Source organism: Panthera onca, chromosome D2 (genome assembly GCF_046562875.1).
Source record: "Panthera onca isolate mPanOnc1 chromosome D2, mPanOnc1 haplotype 2, whole genome shotgun sequence".
Classification (NCBI taxonomy): domain Eukaryota; kingdom Metazoa; phylum Chordata; class Mammalia; order Carnivora; family Felidae; genus Panthera; species Panthera onca.
In genome coordinates this window covers 58705414-58725440 of record NC_138349.1, presented here as the reverse complement: position 1 = coordinate 58725440, position 20027 = coordinate 58705414, and the positions used below count along the sequence as shown (strand labels likewise).

At 41.1% G+C, this 20027-nt stretch overlaps 1 non-coding gene across 1 annotated transcript; it reads right to left on the bottom strand.

Annotated features, from left to right (window-relative positions):
• Positions 1-5488: 5488 nt before the first annotated feature.
• On the bottom strand, positions 5489-5597 carry LOC132685659 (U6 spliceosomal RNA). Its single transcript, XR_009613248.1, has one exon. It is a non-coding gene; the product is annotated as a U6 spliceosomal RNA (small nuclear RNA).
• Between the last annotated feature and the right edge of the window lie 14430 nt (positions 5598-20027).

Sequence of the window (20027 nt, the reverse complement as noted above, 5' to 3'; positions counted from 1 at the left end):
CTTGTTGTCTCATCATCTTAATATGGTTGCTATACCTCCAGAGCTCACATCTGTATTCAGCTAGGAAGTGGAAAGACAGGAACCCTCAGTTTATGTCTCATTTACTTGAACTGTGTAACAAGGCTACTACTAGCTACAAGAAATTCTAGCTGGGTATATAGCTATCCAAATCAAAATTGGAATTTCATTGGTAAGGAAGAAAGTTGAATGGATACTGAGCCGGCAACCAACTGTATCTGCCACACCCCTCTAAAAGGAAAGGCAAAACTTGCAGGCATAAAACCTTTGAAACAAGTCCCTTGCCTGCCTTCCTAGCCTTCCTTCTTCTCTCTCCCATCTCCTTTTGAGTTATTAACAGGCCTCCCAACACTGAATTATAGCTCATCATGCCTTTGAAGCTTTCTACATATTCACATACAATTACCTGAAATATCTTTCTCTTGCTTCCATCCTTCTCCCCTCATTAGTAAAAGAAGGTTGCCCATCATTTGAACTCCCTATTTAGAGGACTTGCTCTCTTTTTGAATCCAGGTACAAGGCTGCAATCTACCCTCCTGCCCCATTCCCATTATAGATGCTGAAAAAGCCACGTATTTGCTTTCCAAGACTCCCTTACAGCTAGAGATGCCGGGTGTTACGTAGGCCCAGATAATCAGATATGCCCACCTGCAACTTTCAATCAGAGCTATTAATACAAAGAAGCAGGGAAGGCAAGGATGCATCCCAGTGGTTAGGAGAGGCCATAATGGCAACCATAGACATTGCTACAGCAGCAGCACCAAGGCTGCAACTGGGGTTTATAGTTGTTCAGCATCAGTGACAGTATTGTCTATACCAGGCTGCCTTTGTGGTGGTGTCAGCCTGAAATGATCTTGGATTTTGCCTAGCCAACTTACTCTTCTCTCATTCTCCAAAAGTGGCTTTGCAGCCTTCCTGGTAATTCTTTGAGCTATTCAATATTCTTACGGTAAATTAGTACGTTTTCTGCTTAACTCAGCCCCAGTCATTTTTTTTTTCTTCCAAATACAAGATTTAGCTTCCCTCCTCACTGCTTCATCACCTAATGGAAACTCATGTTTTCTCTTCAAGTATCTCCTTGTGGATAAAGCATTCCTGCAATCCCCCAGGCTGGTTCATAAGCCCCTTTTATATTCTCCTATTCCCTAATATAGCAGGGATCCTATTGAAATGCTTCTGTTGGCCTCTCTTCCCATTAAGTGCTAAATTCTCTGCAAATATATAAGGCGTCATGACTCTTATCTTCATACCCCTGCCTAGCACAGAAAAGGTACTCAATAGGGGCACCTGGGTGGCTCAGGCAGTTGGTGCCTGACTCTTGGTTTCAGCTCAGGCCATGATCTCAGGGTGCTTGGGTTCAAGCCCTGCACTGGGCTCTGTGCTGACAGTGCAGGGCCTACTTGGGATTCTCTCTCTGCTCCTTCCTCACTTGTGTTCTCTCTCTCTGTCTCTCTCAAAATAAAAAAATAAAAACTTTTTAAAAAAATAAAATAAAATTCACAAAACAAAGAAAGTAAGTACTTAACAAATTTTTGATGAAGGACTGAATAAATATACGAGTAAGCACACAAAACCACCTCCACTCCAAGAATGCCCCATAAAAGGGGATGAAGGGGTCAATAGCCATTTTCCTTTTGAAAGTCATTATCCTTTGCCTTAGTATGAATTAATTTAATATACAGTATCCTCCTCACAGTATATTTTTAATTTAAGAAGACAGAGAATAGTACCCCAACAAGGTACCCTTCCTTCCCTTCCCATTGCCTTCCCTTCTCTTATTTTTTCCTCACCTTTTTCTTTTTCTCCCAGTACCTTGTCTTATAGTGCTGAAAGGGCAGATTAAGCCAGGAGGCAAGCACATGTACATTTTCATCTCTGTGGGTCAACTCCCATTCCCATCTTCCTAAACGTGGTTCACTTTCACCCTGGCATTCCTATAACCCAATTTCAGCTCTCTCCATGGTAAGCAAAAGAAAATGTATGGAATATTTTAGAGGGAAGATGTGGACAAGGTTCTGCAGTGCACTTCTCAGAGGAAGGACGCTACCTCAACTCCTCTTTCCATGTTTCTCTACTCCAGAGTCCTCCTACCTCCTCACCTTCCTGTGCATCTCCTAGAGCCTGCTTTTTCCAGTCCAGCCTCACAAGGTACATGATCTTGAAGACTGCCCCTCGGGACCGCTACTTTTTCAATCTTTTATGCTACAGAGCAATTCCCTGTGCATTGGCTTCAGTATGCCCAGCAATCAAAGAGACTCCCCTTCAAAGGCAGAAGAGGTTATAAATAGGACACTGAAGTCTCCTTTTTACCCAAATATTTATCTACCCACTTCTATGAATAAAAGATAAATCCTTCAACTTCCCAGAATTCAAAGGTTTTAAATGTAAATAGACTAAAGTGAACTTTTTTCAAATTGTGATCTGTTAGCAAATGTGGAACTCATAATCTTCCCTTCTCTTCCAAATCCATGTCCTTCTCTATGTTTATGTTCTTCACCCAGTTTGTGGCATCTCCAACCATGGAGCAGGATACACCCACTTGGAATCACCCTGATACTGCCTATCCTTTACCACATTTCCTATCCAACCCAAATACAACTGAGTTTACTCCTAAATATGCTCAAAATCTACTTTGTTCCAAATCTACCACTACCACCCAGTCTAAATCAACATGACCTCTCACCTCCACTACATCTCAGCCTCCTGTCTTCCCCCATCCACTCTTCCTCCCTTTCAATCTGTTGTCCATAAAATAAAATTTTCTTCAAGATGTGCATTTGAGCTTATAAACCTCCTCCTGTAAACCCTTCTGGGGATTCCCATATGCTCTTAACAATACAGACTTGGGGTGCCTGGGTGGCAGTTGATTTCAGCTCAGGTCATTATCTAGCCCTGCATGGGGCTCTACACTGACAGCACGGAACCCACTTGGGATTGTCTCTCCTTTCCTTCCTCTCTCACTCTCTCTCAAAATAAATAAATAAACATTAAAATAAAATTCAGACTAAAATCCTTAGCATGAATCCATGTCTCCCAATGATCCAGCCAGCATACCTATTGGGCTGCTCCCATCCATTCTCTAGCCAGATGTATTGTCCTTTCTTTTAGTTCTTGAAGGAACCAAACTCTTCCCCAGATTAGGAATTTTACACATATTCCAATGTCATCCTCCCCTTTAAACTTGTCAGGTTCCCTTCTTACATGATTTCACAACACTTATCATACTCTGTAATACACTAGTATGAATATTTGCTTGATTTCCCCTTGTGTGAACGTGTGTGGGGTGTGTGTCTGTGTGTGTGTGTTCATTTAACCACTAGATCTCCTTATCTTATACTTAGTGGGCCCTCAATAAATAATTTTGTTGAATGAATTTTGTGGTTGGGAAAGTCAGAGAACAAGAGGCCTCAGAATACCTGAAACAGTGGGAGATAGAGTCTCCAATGAGGGTAGGTAGACTCTGTTTTCCTTCAACTTTGAGAGATGAATCAAAACCATGCCTGAGGAGATTTGTGCCCTGACTACCTAAATCAGCAGGAATATTGCAGCTGAAACACCTGATATATTGCAGTACTGTTTAGTGTGATTTATGAAGCTGTTATTTTGTTTTAACACATCATGTTCATTGTAAAGGAGTTTCATCCCCAGAGGTTTCATTAATAGAGGCATTGTTGTGTAGTGAGACAGTGAAAAAGGGATTAAGAGATCGGGCTGGCCTAGGACATGTGTGAAGCTTGTATCCTAAGTCCCGTCTGGTTTGGACAAGCCCCCCATGTCCACTTTTGGAGGCCTGACACCCCCCAAGACCACATGGTCTTAGGCCCTCTCTACATACTAGAATACAAATGACTAATAGAGATAGCTGAGTCTTAGCCCCTGCAGAATTAGAGAGACAGAAGCTCTGATACTAGAAATTTCAGATGACTGTTTGAGGAACTGATAGAAAAAACTTAGAGCTTTCAGCTCTTGTTCTAACAACTAGTTTTCTTCCCAACCTACACGAAGTTGATCAGTCAAGTTCACTCAAGCTAATAGACTGGATGTCATGGGAAACGAGTTATTTCAATTTCCTTCCCACTCTCCCTGACATCCAGGCCTCCCAGAGGTCTGGGGATACTCTTTCAGGGACTGGACTCTGAGGCCTCAAGACAGGATGTGATAGATTTACCTTCACTGCTTTGTCTGGCACTGGACTGACTCCAGAGGCATGAGAGAGCAAGGCTAGGTCTCCTTTGGCATCTCTAGGCCATTCAGAAGACTCTAGTAACAGAAAACATGACCCATAAGCTTTATGCTCTTTCAACTCTCTGATGCTTGAGGTCAGAGATAGAGAAGAGTCACGGATTGGTAAGCTTCTTACTCAGGTACTGAGGTAGGGCACAGCCCCAACCTGATTACTTCATAAATCCCCTGGTCCCACCCAAGGGATCTTAAAGCCCTTTGTCCCTTCATACCATGTTTCTCCCCAAACACATTTAGGGAATATGTTTCCCTCCCAAACATATCCATCTGAGACAAGATTCTCAGAGTATTTATCCAGGGAGGAGACTTTAGAAACATTTTATGTGAAAACACAAGTCATATGAGTACATAGAATGTCCATATAAAAGGTACGTATCTTCCCAGATGTTAAGCCACATACGTCAGTGGAGACAAACTATTAGTGCTTTGAAATAATGTGTGTTAGGATGTTGGAGCACAGAAATGCCACACTTACTTTTTGTACATGTTTCTCCAGTGCAGAGATCAGCAAACTTTCTATAAGATGTCAGCTCGTAAATATTTTAGGCTTTGTAGGCTATGTAGTTTCTGTTGTAACTACTCAACTCTGCCTTTGTAGCATGAAAGAAGCCTTGAACAAATGAGTGTGGTCATGTTCCAATAGAACTTCATTTTCAAGAACAGGTAGCAGGCTGGAGTTGGCCCACAGACCAGAGAATTCATCCTAGTATAATGAAAAAGATCTTTCCAAGTTATAAATGTTAATATATGGTTAATTGGGACTCTGCTAAGAGGCTAGTTAACAGATCTATGAAATCTTAAGATACCAAAAAAAGACATCAAGAGGCAAAGCTGGGAGTGAATGTTTTCTAAGATCATTTTATCTCAATACATCAGAACAGCCCAGAAGCTTCCAGAATTCTCTCCCATACATTGTGCTTATATATTTCACTGAGAGAAATATATAAGGTGCAGTGAGACTGCAGTGAGACTGATAAGGTGCAGTGAGACTGAACCTTATCTGATAAGGTGCAGACCCTGGTAATGCTTGCTCATGTTCTCTTTCTACAGTTTGCAACATAGGCTACTACTGCTCTGAAAATAGGAAGTACTGTATCTATATCTTCTGTTATAAACAAAACCCTTCACCTTAGGGTGTGATTTGAGCATCTTAAGGTGTGATGAATACACATTAGCAGATTTATTTGTAAAGTGCCTTGAGGGAGTGGGAAGAACAGAGACTTTGAAGTCAGAGCCACTAGACTTCACGAATTTGCGTGCCATATCCTTGCACAGGGGCCATGCTAATCTTCCCTGTGTCATTCCAAGTTTAGTGTATGTGCTGCTGAAGGGAGCACCAGAGCCACCAGGCTTCAAAACCAGGCTCCTTCCCTTTCTTGTTGTGTAACTTTGGGCAGCTCACTTCACTTCTCTGAGCCTTAGTTTCCTCATCTCCTAAGTGGTAATAATGATTACTTCTACTTCATGGCATGGTCAGAAATAACTGCCATTTTCTGAGTTCCAACCATAGGCCAGGCACTGTGATAAGTGCTTTACATCCATTGTCTCATTTAACCCTCAAAAGAGGCCATAGCTAGTTTACTGCTGAGGAACAGAGGATGAGATCTTATGATGTTACTTCCTTTCCTCTTCACCCAGAGCAGGTCCCTCCTAAAGGTGTCTAGGATCATCCTAAGGAAGCCATTGGACAGGAATAAAGGAAGAATAAAGGAGGAATAATTCATGTTATTGGAGTGTAATTTTCTATGCCTTATTGTCTCTCTGAGCTGGATTCTCTCCCTGAACTGAACTGAACTGAGCAAGATCCCTGGGAGTTGATGTACGAAGATGCCCAGAGTTGGCACTGGCTGAGGACATACTTAGGACTTTATGAGGCCTTCTCCCAGAGGCTTGCTGCTACTTCGATAGTCTCTTTTATCTGGGATTTTTTTTGGGGGGTAGGGAGGATGCTTTTTACAGTTCATTACTGGTTTTACAATTATAATTTCCAAGCCTGTGTGACATTCCTTCTTTCAATTCCAGTTCATCCCAATTTTTAATTAAATCACATTAATTTGCTTATTAATTTGCTTATTGAATAGGTAATATAGTCTCATGGTCCAAAATCATAATGACTCCCTCCTAACCCTGTCCTCCTGCCACCAACGTGCCCTTCCTGGACCACCGGTTATCAGCTTCTATGCCTTCTTTATGCACATGCAAGAATATAGGTAGCTTTTATACAAATATTACCACACTATACAAAATGTTCTGAACCTTCTTTTGTTATTTTAAAATATATCCTGGACATATTTCTGTATAAAGAGCTTTCTCATTAAAAATGGCCTCTGTTAACTCAAATGCCCTCAGCAGTTTTGAGCTCACTGCTTCAGAATAAAAGGACCATAACTTATTTAACCAAATCCCTATTTATGATGATTAAAACTGTTTCCAATCTTTTGATTGAACCAAAAAAAAAACTTCAAAGAAAATCTTACATCCATGACATTTTCTAAAACAGGGATCTTAATCCCAGTCATCTGTTTTCATACAGAATTAGGAGAAAGTGGTCAGCCCTTTGTGCAGACAACAGGAATTGGGCACAAAAAATCACGGTGGTCAAACTGTTCTAAAAACATAGTCTAACCTCAATAAAGCTGAAAAAGATAATAAATAAAAGCATAGCATAAACAAATGCCCTAGAAAGAGAAAGGAAGCTCTCCTCTCTGCTAATCTATTCCATGTCCAGGGAAAGGGAAGGGCCAAAAGTGAAAGTATTAATTTACCTTTTATTATCTCAGATGAGTTAGCTCTTGGAAACTACCTCTTTTCTTCCTCCTTTTGTTTCCTCTCTCTATCCTTATCTTCATATTCTACCAGAAACTACTAACGTTCCTCGAATTTTTATTAGCAACTCAAGATGCTTCAGTAATAATTCCTGTGACCCGTAGGCAGATGCTAACTCAGATGCTATTTGGGTGTAGGACTCACTGCCTATGGCTCATAAAAAGGACAGGAAAGACTGTATAATGAAGATTGCAGGTCTGGAACCTTCCCTACAGAATGATAAAGGTTATTTATAAGGCAAGAGAGTGATGGGAGGTCCATGAGACCCACTCTTGGTTACTGCTTCTCCTTGCAGAAACTTTCAGGGGTGAAATGTATGAATTCAATTTTTTCAGGGTGGCACAGTCCCAACTCCTTTGCAAGATTGACTTGAGGGTGAATTCTCATTAGAAATGAATTTATTTCTAAAATGCAGGCAAAAAGGCTCACAGACACTCTTGCCTATTGCTTTTCTTGTTCTTTTTGCCATGAAAATTAGCCAATATATCGTTCAGATCTACTTGTGACAATTTGATTTTCCTTTACATTCATCCAGGCTTGAAAAATGACCACTGCTCAGGCAGATTGATGCTTCCTGAGCCACTCATTTCTATCATATATTAATATATCAATACCACCTTCCAGTAGTATGTCTTTGTGAATTATTCTTTGTTTTCCTTCCAATGCTCTTTAAGCTTCACTTAAAACAAAAACAAAAACAAAAACCCTGTAACCATTTTTCTCAAGATTTCCTCTGTAAAACATCTAGAGAGCCACTGGCTAGGCTGTGTCTTCATATTTCAATTTTTTTAGTTGCTCTTTTTTATTATCTATTATTATTACTATAGTATTTGTGAATTTCTCACTGGGGGGAATTTTTGGCCATTGGAAAAACTGAGATTTTCATCTTTCCTGCTAAAACCCACTGCACAGCTGTAGCATTTCCCAGTTACAACTATCCTGCAATGTCACAGATTCAGGTGAGTGCTGTCCATTTTTTTTAAATGATAAAAGTATCTAGGCACCTGAGTGGCTCTGTCACTTAAGAGTCTGACTCTTGATTTTACCTCAGGTCATAATCTCACTATTCTGCGAGTTTGAGCCCTGCATCCAGCTCAGGGCTGACCGTGCAGAGCCTGCTTGGAGTGCTCTTTCCCTCCCCTTCTCTCTGCCCCTCCCCAGTGCACCCCCCACCCCCACCCCACCCCCCCACCCCCACCCCCGTCTCTGTCTCTGTCTCTCTCTGTCTCTCTGTCTCTCTCAGTAAATAAACTTTTTAAAAAATGATAAAAGTATCAAAACACTTGTATATGTTTTAAAATGTAGGCCTTATTATTTTTCAGGTATGGGGAGGCCAGCAAATCAGAAGATCACCACTGAAAAGAAAGTCAGTTACTCAGAGTTCCCAAGAGGACCAGATGAGCACTGGGTCTGTCCAGAGGCACTGCGAGCAAGGGGGAAATGTGGGCCAGAATCTTTATTTTGGTTCCTGCAGAAAGAAGCATGGGAGGCAGGGTAAGTAGGTTTCAGATTGGCTAGTATGAATGATTTCAGCAGGCTCTGAAGCCCAGGGACTGTCCCCTGGTGATAAGAGCAGGGGAATCGTGGCCTTGAGTGGCCTTAAGTGTAAGAGCTTGAGAAAGGAAGTGGTGGGATGTGGACTCAGGCTTGGTGTGTTTGCATACAAAAGGCCCAAGAGCAGGTGAGTTGCTTCCTGTCTCTGGGAATTGGCTAGCTATGAGAGGGGCAGCCTCTCCAGGTTTAATAAGGTCTTATAGGTCAAAGCATCAGAAATACAGAAAATAAAAGGCATGATTAATATAGTATCAATCAGTATCTCAGCAGGAAACAGAAGGCACACTCAATTTAGGACAATTCGACAATTTTTTTTTTTCTATACGGGGGTAACAAGCAACTTAAAAAGCTATGGAGAGGGTGTAGAGAAACCGCAAGAGACAGAATAGCTGTCACCATTTCCTAAGAGGGGAGGGAGTGGCACCGGTGCACAGAACAAAGTTCTGAAGAGGGCTGCCCCAAAGAGCAGTGTCCCTTTAGGGGACACAAGTGGTGCCAGGTGATCCTGCAAGGGGGTAGCTGCACCTCTTCATTCTCCCTCCCTCTGCTCCCCGGCGGGGCCTCCCCATTGGCCAAATGCAAATGGTCAGCCTCTGCAGCTGAGGACAGGAGAGAGTGGGTCTGAGGGACAAGAGGAGATGGCCAGGACTCTGCCTTACGTAAAACGTGGGAAATAACACTGTGGAGATGCAGAGGCAAAGAAACAACCAGATCTGGAGTTTTGTTGCACCATAACAACTAGCAAACGCCTTTTGGGTGGATCTTTCCCGTACTGCTAAACTCAAAGCTGCCATCTTGTGGCCATCTGAGGAATAGTTGATTCCACCTTCTAGATTTGAAGAAAAGTTTTTTCCGGGCCATACAAATATGCTGCTGAGAGAAAACAGTCTCACATTTCATTGTCATATCGTCCATCAATTTTTGGTCTGGATATAACCTACTTTGAATAATTTTGAAAGTAGAATAGAAAAAATTCTACACGAGGGGCACCTGGGTGGTTGAGTTGATTAAGCGTCCGACCTCAGCTCAGGTCATGGTTTATAGGTTCGAGCCCCTTCTTGCGCTCTGCGCTGACAGCCCAGAGCCTAGAGCCTGCTTCAGATTCTGTGTGTCCTTTTTCTCTGCCCCTCCCCTGTTCACACTCTGTGTGTCTCTTTCTCTCAAAAATAAATAAACATTTAAAAAAAATTTTTTAAGAACAAATTCTACACAAAGAAGCATCGAAGTTTATAGAATAGAAATGATCTTAGAAACCACCTTATAAAGAAATAGCCAGGCAGTTTGTGAGACTAGTCCACCAAAATGCCAAAGTCTTAATGTATCCCTCTGTTAAAATCACTATATATCAGATTATAGTTTTCACATAACTTTGTATCATGAAATTCTCCTTGTTCCTGAAATGGCATCATTCCTAAGGAAAATCTCATTCCATGCTCACTGCAGAAACCAACCTGCATGTGTTTGAAGTGCTTTCAGGATCATTTTTCTTCAGGGCTTCAATTGTACATGCATATCTGCATTTCTGATGTCTTCCCTTGAGCAAAGAAAAATCCTTCTTCCAAGTCCTTGTTAAACACCGATAGTACTCTGTCACTTATCTTGTTTCCTCTCTGAAACCAATTGTAAGGCTTAACTCTCATCACTAAAAAGCACAAAACTTTTGACACACTCAGAAAAATCTACCCCAGGCAAGCACTTTAGTTATCCTCAGCACAGTTTTGGACATTGTACCAAATGCATAACTAATGTCAGGCACAGTGAGGTGGAGCCTCTGGAAGGGGAGGTAGGGTGAGGGAGGCTTTCAGATGCTAATCTCCAAATAGAATATGGAAGAGAGGTACCTGACAGAGTCCAGAGAAGAGTTAGAACAGTTACATGCAGACAAATGGCTTCTTCTGTAGCTCTCTGAAAGAGAAATTCTACCATACATTTGTATAGATTTACCATAAATACAGCATTATTGTGACAGGCTACTTCTGTTGAGCATCTACTAAGAGTCAGGGACTCAGTGAGAGGATCCAGTGGTGAACAAGATGGTCCTGGCCTCAAGGAGCTCACAATCCTCCTGTGGCAGTGATAAATGGTAACCACTGACAAATGGTATAATGCATATGCTACAGTAGGAGCAGACTGGCTCAAATGCTGAAGGAGCACCTGAGCAAGCGTAAGGTGAACAAGGAAGGCTTCCTGGTATAACCCAACCCCCTTACTTTACTGAGGAGAAAATAAGTCTTTTGCATTTAACAGCTTGCCCAGCATCTCCAAGTTAGAAAATGGTACAGCCAAGAGCAAAAAGCAGGTCTTAGTGACCTGAAGAAGGTGCTAAGCAGCCCCTCCCCAGAGGAGCATGGCTTATTTGGGGCATGCAAGGGGCCTGGGGAAGCTGCAAATATTTGTGAGTTGGTTTATGCATTTATCTAGTTTTCTGAAAATCTCTCCTTCCTTCCTTCCTTCCACCTCAGCCTCTCACTTTAGATTTTAGTTCTAAGTCACTCTCCTTATTCAAAGTACCAGAGCATAATGCCCAAGGTGGACACATAGTGAAGGTGTTTAGATTATGATGTGATAGAAGAGGAAGCAGAGGGGGAAAAAGATTTTAAGAGAGGGAAGTAGTTGATAATTATTATTATTTTTTTTATTATGGAGTATCCTAGGACTGCTGTGACAAAGAACCACAAACTGGGTGACTTGACCCAACAAAAATTTATTCTCCCACAGTTATGGAGGCTAGAAATCAAGGTGTAGGCAGGGTCATACTCCCTCTGAAGGGTAAAAGGGAGAATTCTTCCTTGCCTCTTCCTAGTCTCTGGTGATGGCCATCTGCCTTTGGCATTCCCTGGCTTATACTTGTATCACTCCAGTCTCTGCCTCTGCCAGTCACATGGCATTCCCCCTATGTGTCTCTGTTCAAATCCTCTCTGTTTCTCCCCATCTTTAGGAGATGTAATTGACATGTAATATTGCAGAAGTTTAAGGTGTACAATGTGTTGATATGATATACCTATATGTTGCAAGATGATTACCACCATGGTGTTAGCTAACACCCCCATCATCTCACATAATTGCCATTTCTTTTTTTGTGGTGAGAACCTTTAAGATCTAACTCTTAACAACTGTCAGGTATACAGTACTGTATTATTAACTATAATTACCAGCTGTATGTTAGATCCCCAAAACTTATTTGTCTTACAACTGGAAGTTTGTACCTTTTGACCATACCATTTCCCCCGGCCCCACCCCCAGCCCCTGGTAAACAATATTCTACATTTTTTGGATTCCACATATTAATGATATTATACAGTATTTGTCTTTCTTTGTCTGACTTATTTCACTTGGTATTATGCTCTCAAGTTTCATCCATGTTGTTGCAGATGGCAGGATTTCCTTCACTTTTATGGCTGAATAATATTCCTGTGTGTGTATGTGTGTGTCTATCACAACTTCTTTATCCATTCATCTGTTTACAGACACTTAGGTTATTTCTGTATCTTGGCTATTGTGATTAATGCTGCAATAAACATGGGAGTGCAGATATCTCTTTGAGATCCTGTTTCCATTTCCTTTGGATATACACCCAGAAGTGGATTGCTGGATCATATAGTAGTTTTATAATTTTTTTGAGGAACTCCTGTACTGTTCTCCATAGTGGCTCTACCAATTACGTTCCCACCAGCAATGCATAAAAGTTCCCTTTTATCTGTATCCTCACCAACACTTGTTATTGTTACCGTCTTTTTAATGATAGATGTTTTAATGATAGATGTTTAATGATAGGTGTGAGGTACTATCTCATTGTAGCTTTAATTTTCATTAATGGTTCGCATTAATTTCCCTAATGGTTACTGATGTTGAGCACGTTTTCATGTTACCTGTTGGCCATTTGTATGTCTTATTTGGAAAATTGCCTATTCAGTTCTTCTGCCCATTTTTAATAGGATTATTTAGTTTTTTGTTACTGAGTTATATGGGTTCTTTATATATTTTGAATATGAACTCATTCAAATATTTTCTCCCATTCTATAGGTTATGTTTTCATTTTATTGATTCTTTTGCTGAGCAGTTTTTTAGTTTGGAATAGTCCCGCTTATTATTTTTGGTTTTGTTGCTTGTGTTTGGTGTCATATCCAAAAAATCATTGCTAAGACCAATGTTAAGGAGTTTTTTTTCCTATGTTTTCTTTTAGGAATTTCATAGTTTAAGGTCTTATGTTTAAATCTTTTATCTATTTTGAGGTAATTTTTGTGAGTGATGTAAGACAGGAATCCCATTTCATTCTTTCACATGTGGTCATCCAGTTTTCCCAACACCATTTATTAAAGAAACAATCCTTTCACCATTGAGTATTTGTGGCTTTCTTGTCAAATATTAGTTGACCATTTAAGTTTCCCCCTTCTTATAAAGAGACATCAGTCATATGGGATTAAGACAAACCCTAATGGTTTCATTTTAGCTTGATTTCATCCAAAAAGTCCCTATTTTCCAAATAAGGTCACATTCAGAGGTTCTCGGAGTTAGGACTTTAACATATATACATATATTTTTTAATGTTTATTTCTTTTTCAGAGTGGGGAGGGGCAGAGAGAGAGGACAAAAGATCTGAAGCAGGCTCCATGCTGACAGCAGAGAGCCTGATGTGGAGCTCAAACTCATGAACCGTGAGATCATGACCTGAGCCAAAGTCGGACACTTAACCAACTGAGCCACCCAGGCACCCCTTGTAACATATCTTTTTTTTTTAAGTTCATTTATTATTGAGAGACGGGGAGACATACAGCGTGAGCAGGGGAGGGGTAGAGAGAGGGGGAGACACAGAATCTGAAGTGGGCTCCAGGCTCTGAGCTGTCAGCACAAAGCCAGACGTGGGGGACTCGAACTCACAAACTGCGAGATCATGACCTGAGCTGAAGTCGGTCGCCTAACCAACTGAGCCACCCAGGCGCCCCTATAACATATCTTTTTGAAGGACTCAAATCAACCAATAACATGGAGTATTTCAAACATAATACACATGAAAACATAAGCAGAAATAGTTTAGTATAATGAACCCTATGTACCTGGGTTCAACAGTTATAAATGCACAGCCAATCTTGTTTCCTCTATACCTCACCTCATCCCTTCCCTCCTCTCCTCTCCTATATTACTTTCAAGCAAATCTCAGACTTCTTATCATTTCATCCATAAATTACTGATGCATCTCTAAAGAGAAGGACTTCTTTTAACATGACCACAATATCATTATCAAAATCATTATCAAATTTCAATCATCTCATGAATCCTGTCAGTTTTTTTTTTTTTTTAACACTAAGTCTGAATTGGAGTCCAAATAAAGTTGTCAGAGTCATTGACATTTAAACTACCTTCCTAGGAGGTGGTTTAACAATCTCAGCATCTTTATTCTCCCTCTGGTTGGTTGAGCACTGGATGATTTTGAATATATAAAGGGAACTCTGAATTTTAAGTGGATGGAGGGAGATCTGGGGTGGGGGAAGAGGGAATACAAAAGACAGCAAGGGATGGGGGAGATACAAGAGGAAGACTTAGATCCCTGGACACAAAGCTGTTGTAAGAGGAACCTGGGGGTAGGGTGAAGTGGCCCAAATAGTGGTGGAAAGTGGCTACCAGACAGACTATAAGAATAAGGAAGTCTGATAAATAATTTTTTATACCTTATACATCAGCTACCCAGAGGTTTTCTCTTTCCAAACATAGCAAGCACTGTCAAGTCTCCAAGCTGTTCCTCCCACTAAAAATACCCTCTCCCACTCCTATGCCAGCTTTTCAGCCAGGAGAACTCCCACACATCCTTCAAAACCCAGCTTAAATGTCCATACATGTGTGAAGAACTCTCTGACCTCTACCCACTCAAAGCTGATTTACTCCTTTATTTACCACTTCATAGGGCTTTGGACATGCCTCTACTACAGCACCCCACAAATCATGCTCTCATTACCTGATCCCATGTCTGAGTCTCCCAATAAACTGTGGGTTCTCTGGGGTAGAGGGGCAATGTTGGTTCGTCTTTGTATCCTCAGTCTCCAGCACAGTGCCAGTACACAGAGAGCATTCAACAAATGCTTACTGAATGAAAGAATTAGAGGATGAAGAAGAAGGAAAAAAGGGAAGGGAAAGCAGAGATAAAATCAAAGGAAGAGAAGAAATAAGAAATAGAGACAAGAAAGGAGGATATACATAAGGCAAACAATTGATCCTGGCAAGGCAGAACCACACAGCTTGATTTTCAAGCCACGACACCAAGGTCAACTCAGGGTCCAGTAATGTTTTGTGAGCCAGCACAGCATTTTTAAAAATTTTTATTTAGTAATCAAGATTTATGAATCACATTAAAATCAGATTTCTAGTTTCTTAAACAAAAATAAAACCGTCTAGTTTACATAAAACTACCTCTTCCGTGGTAACCACTTCTGGCTCTGCACATGCTTTCCCAGTTCACCCAGTCCCCAGTACTCCCTACTGAAGCCCCAGCATGGAGGTTGAGTATCACTGGCCACTTACCACTGTGCCTGTGCTCTTTATTCTCTTATAATTGACCTACTTCATTCATTTACTTCACCTGCCTGGCTCTTTCGACATTAATTTGTCACTCTTGCCCCAGAGAGTTTGTTCCATCTAGATGCTCTGTGACTACAAAATAACATTATAGTAATAATTATTCTAGAGCTTCATTGTCCAATAGAACTTTCTGAGATAGAAATGTTCTATAATCTATACTGCCCAATACAGTAACCGCTAGCCACATGTGGCACTTGAGCACTTGAAATATGGCCAGTGTTACTGATGAACTGCATTTCTGATATAGTTTCCTTTGAATGAATTTAATTTTAATTTTAATAGTCACAATGGAAAAAAGACAGTCTCTTCAAGAAATGGTGTTGGGAAAAGTGGACAGCAGCATGCAGAAGAATGAAACTAGACCACTTTCTTACACCATCTGAAATAAATTCAAAATGAATGAAAGACCTAAATATGAGACAGGAAATCATAAAAAACCTAGAGGAGAACACAGGCAGCAACCTCTTTGACCTCGGCTGGAGCAACTTCTTACTAGACATTGCCAGAGGCAAGGGAAACAAAAATAAACTGTTGGGACCTCATCAAGATAAAAGCTTCTGTGCAGTGAAGAAAACAATCAACAAAACTAAAAAGCAACCTATGGAATGGGAGAAGATATTTGCAAATGACTATCTGATAAACAGTATCCAAAATCTATAAAGAACTTATCAAACTCAACACCCAAAAAACAAATAATCCAGTTAAGAAATGGGAAGACATGAGTAGACATTTTTCCAAAGAAGATATCCAGATGGCTAATAAACACATGAAAAGATGCCCAACATCACTCATCATCGGGTAAATACAAGTCAAAACCACAATGAGATACCACCTCACACCTGTCAGAATGACTAATATTAACAACACAAGAAACAACAGATGTTGGTGATGGTGTAGAGAAAGGGGAACCCTCTTACACTGTTGGTGGGAATGAAAAATGGTACAGCCACTCTGGAAAACAGTATGGAGGTTTCTCACAAAGTTAAAAATAGAACTACCCTATGACCCAGCAATTGCACTACTAGGGATTTACCCAAAGGATACAAAAATACAGATTCAATTTTTATAGTATCATTATCAACAATAGCCAAACTATGGTAAGAGCCAAGTGTGCACTGACTGATGATGAATGGATAAAGAAGAGGTGATAAAGGTAGGTAGGTAGATAGGTAGGTAGATAGATATAATGGAATATTATTCAGCCATCAAAAAGAAGAAAATCTTGCCATTTGCAATGACATAGATGGAGCCAGAATGTATTATGCTAAGTGAAATAAGTCAGTCACAGAAAGACAAATACCATATGATTTCACTCATGTGTTGACTTTAAGAAACAAAACAGGAGCAACTGGGTGGCTCAGTCAGTTGAATGTCCAATTTCAGCTCAGGTCATGATCTCACGTTCGTGGGTTCAAGCCCCGCATCAGGCCCTGTGCTGACAGCTCAGAGCCTGGAGCCTGCTTCTGATTCTGTGTCTCCCTCTCTCTATGCCCCTCCCCTGCCCGCGCTCTGTCTCTCTCTGTCTCCCCAAAAATAAAATAAAATGTTAAAATTTGATTTAAAAAAATAAGGAAAACAAATGAACATATAGGAAGAGGGGAAAAAAAGAGAAGGAAACAAACCATAAGAGACTCTCAATATAGAGAACAAACTAAGGGTTGATAGAGGGAGGTAGGTAGGTTGGTGGTGGGCTAGATGGGTGATGGGTATTAAGAAAGATACTTGTTATGATGAGCAATGGGTGTTATATGTAAGTGAGAATCACGGAATTCTACTCCTGAAATTAATATTGTACTATATGTTAGCTAACTAGAATTTAAAGAAAAATTTAAAAAGGGTTGTCTGGGTGGCTCAGTCAGTTAAGCATCTGACTCCTGATTTCAGCTCAGGCAATGATGTCACAATTGGTGAGATCAAGCCCTGCCCCGGGCTCTGTGCTAACTGGGTGCAGCTTGCTTGGGATTCTCTCTCTCCCTCTATCTCTGCCCCTACCCTGCTCATGCTTCCTCTCTCTCTCTCTCAAGATAAATAAATAAACTTTTTTTTTAATTTTTAAAGAGAAAAAGAAATGGTGTTGCTCAAACTTTAGCATGCATAAGGATTCTGTGGAGGTTCCTGAGATGTAAACAGGTTCTTGTGCCTTATCCGTCATAGATTCTGGTTCAGTAGATCTAGGGTGGGATCCAATAATTTGCTTTTGTACCAAGCTCCTGAGTGATGCTGGAGCACCATTCTAGAGAATGGGAAGGTATTGGAAAAAAATAGTTTTAGTCACTCTCTGATTTTCTGTCCTGATTGCTACTACTAATTGTTAAATATTTGTGTCCTACATCAAGGTAGTTACCATCCCATTTTGATGAGGAAACTGAGGACACAGAGAGGTTAATTAACTTACCCAAGATTGCACAGATGGTTAAGTGCTATCTCCAGAGCCACCTTAACCACATATTTTCACAAAGGATGATGTCACCCGTGGATATCAGCCAGTTAGTGGCCTTGCCTTGATGCATAGACTCCCTGATTCCTTGAATGTGGACCAGAAGAAAAGAGTTAAAACTAGAACAGTCTGGTTTGGGTTCACAATTTTCCTGGGTTCATTTCACTTCCTGATAAAATGAGGTTTACATCTCCTCATTTTACAAGGGAGGAACTAGGCTCAAAGAAATAAAAGTAAAGGACAGGCCTAAGGTCGTATAGCCAATCATTTCTCTTTAAGTAGTATCTGGTGAACAACCCACACATCAGCTTTTTTGTTTTTCATATCGTCTTTCATTTCTAAAAATTTTTGGTGCCACATTTTTATTGTTCAAACACTGATGGAATTTCTAAAACTGAGCATTTTTAGCTAGCTACTACTGGTGGAGATACATCACCCTCCCCCCTACACTTCCCCCTCCCCAATGGAATCTCTTGACCTCATCTGCTGAGGTGATCCTTTTTCCACAGATGGGGGAAGAAAGGCATTTGGATGAGGCCAAGAGGAGAGGGGAGAGGACTGTTGAGAGAGCTAGGTCTGTGCTTCATGTTAGACAGGCAAGTCAAGATACGTGACAGATTGGTTAGGGAGCTAGTCCCAGCTGCTGAAAAGCTGATCAAAGCTAAAAGAAGGCCTTTCTTCCTGCCAGCCGGTACTCTTAGCCTGGTGGCAGCAGGGTGGCCTAGTGGGTGGAGGTGAAGACAAGAGAGAGCCTGGTGGAGGCAGAGCAATGGCTGAAACTCACAGGCCTGTTTGGAAGCCCAAATAGAGTGCCCATGGGGTTTGGGGGAGCCCCAGAAATAACTGGTGGCAGAGGAGGGAAAGCTATGCTGTGCTATATATGGGTAGAGCCATCAGGACATTAACCAAGTCACCTATAACCTGTATTTGTTTAAAACACCATGGCCGGGCGCCTGGGGGCTCACTCAGTTAAGCATCCAACTTCGGCTCAGGTCATGACCTCCTGGTCCATGAGTTCAAGTCCCTTCAAGCCCCCGATCAGGCTCTGTGTGGACAGCTCAGAACCTGGAGCCTGCTTTGGATTCTGTGTCTCTGTCTCCCTCAAGGATGAATAAACATTGAAAACAAATAAAAATAAACAACTGTGGCCCTCAACCTTAGCTGCACGTTAAAATTACCTGGAGTTATCAAATCCCAATGCCAAATGTATACCCAGAGCAATTAAATCGCTGGGCTGGGACCCAGGTATTAGGGTTTCATGTTCCCCAGGTGACTTCCAGATTGAAAAACAATGATTTCAGCCAAAAACACAATAATGTTTTCCATTCTATTGTGGTTTTTATCTTTATTTATTTTTTACTTTTTTTAAGTTTATTTATTTATTTTGAGAGAGAGAGAAACAGAGCACACACGCAGGGGAGGAGCAGAAAGAAAGGGAGAGAGAGAGAATCCCAAGAAGGCCTGGCACTGTCAGCAGGGAGCCCAACGCAGGGCTCAATTTCACCAACCGCAAGATCATCAACTGAGCTAAAATCAAGAGTCAGGTGCTTAACTGACTGAGCCACCTAGGCACCCCAATAGTGTGGTTTTTAGAATGTAGCAAAAGCTACAATTTCCTCAGGAAAATGAGGTTGGTTGTGAGGTTCAAACAAGAACCATGAGAAGTAGTAGTAGTAGTAGTAGTAGTAGTAGTAGTAGTATTAGACCCTGTTTTAGAGCCTCCCCTAGTGGTAATGAGCTGGGAAGTGTTTAATATATTAAATATAACTATATGCTCAACCGACTGAGCCACCCAGGAGCCCATAAATATAACTATATGCAATATACTTTACTTGGAAGACAAATCAGCATTGTCTTCAATAGCATCAAGAATGGCATCAAATTTGGGGCGCCTGGGTGGCTCAGTAGGACAAGCACCCAACTTTGGCTCAGGTCATGATCTCACAGTCTGTGAGTTCAAGCCCCATGTGACAGCTCAGAGCCTGAAGCCTGCTGCCGATTCTGTGTCTCCCTCTCTCTCTGCCTCTCCCCTCCTCTCCCCTACTCGCACTCTCTCTCTCTCTCAAAAATAAACATTTTTTTTAAATTAAAAAAAAAGGAATGGCATCAAATTTAACTGAATGTAAAAAGACAGTTGAGGTGTATGGAGCTGGTATTTGTAGATATACCTACTTAATTGTAATCTCTCCCTTTCTATCTCTGCCCTTTTACTTAAAAGCACAGTAAAAAAGAAGGGGGGCGGGTCGTCTGGATGGAAAGAAAGATGGAGAAGACACATCCTCTTTCTCTGCATTTACTGTCCTCACTAGTCTTTGACTTCTAACCTACATGCTCCTTGTCAGTCCCACACTGTCCTGGTCCCACTGGAGGCCCTAAACAG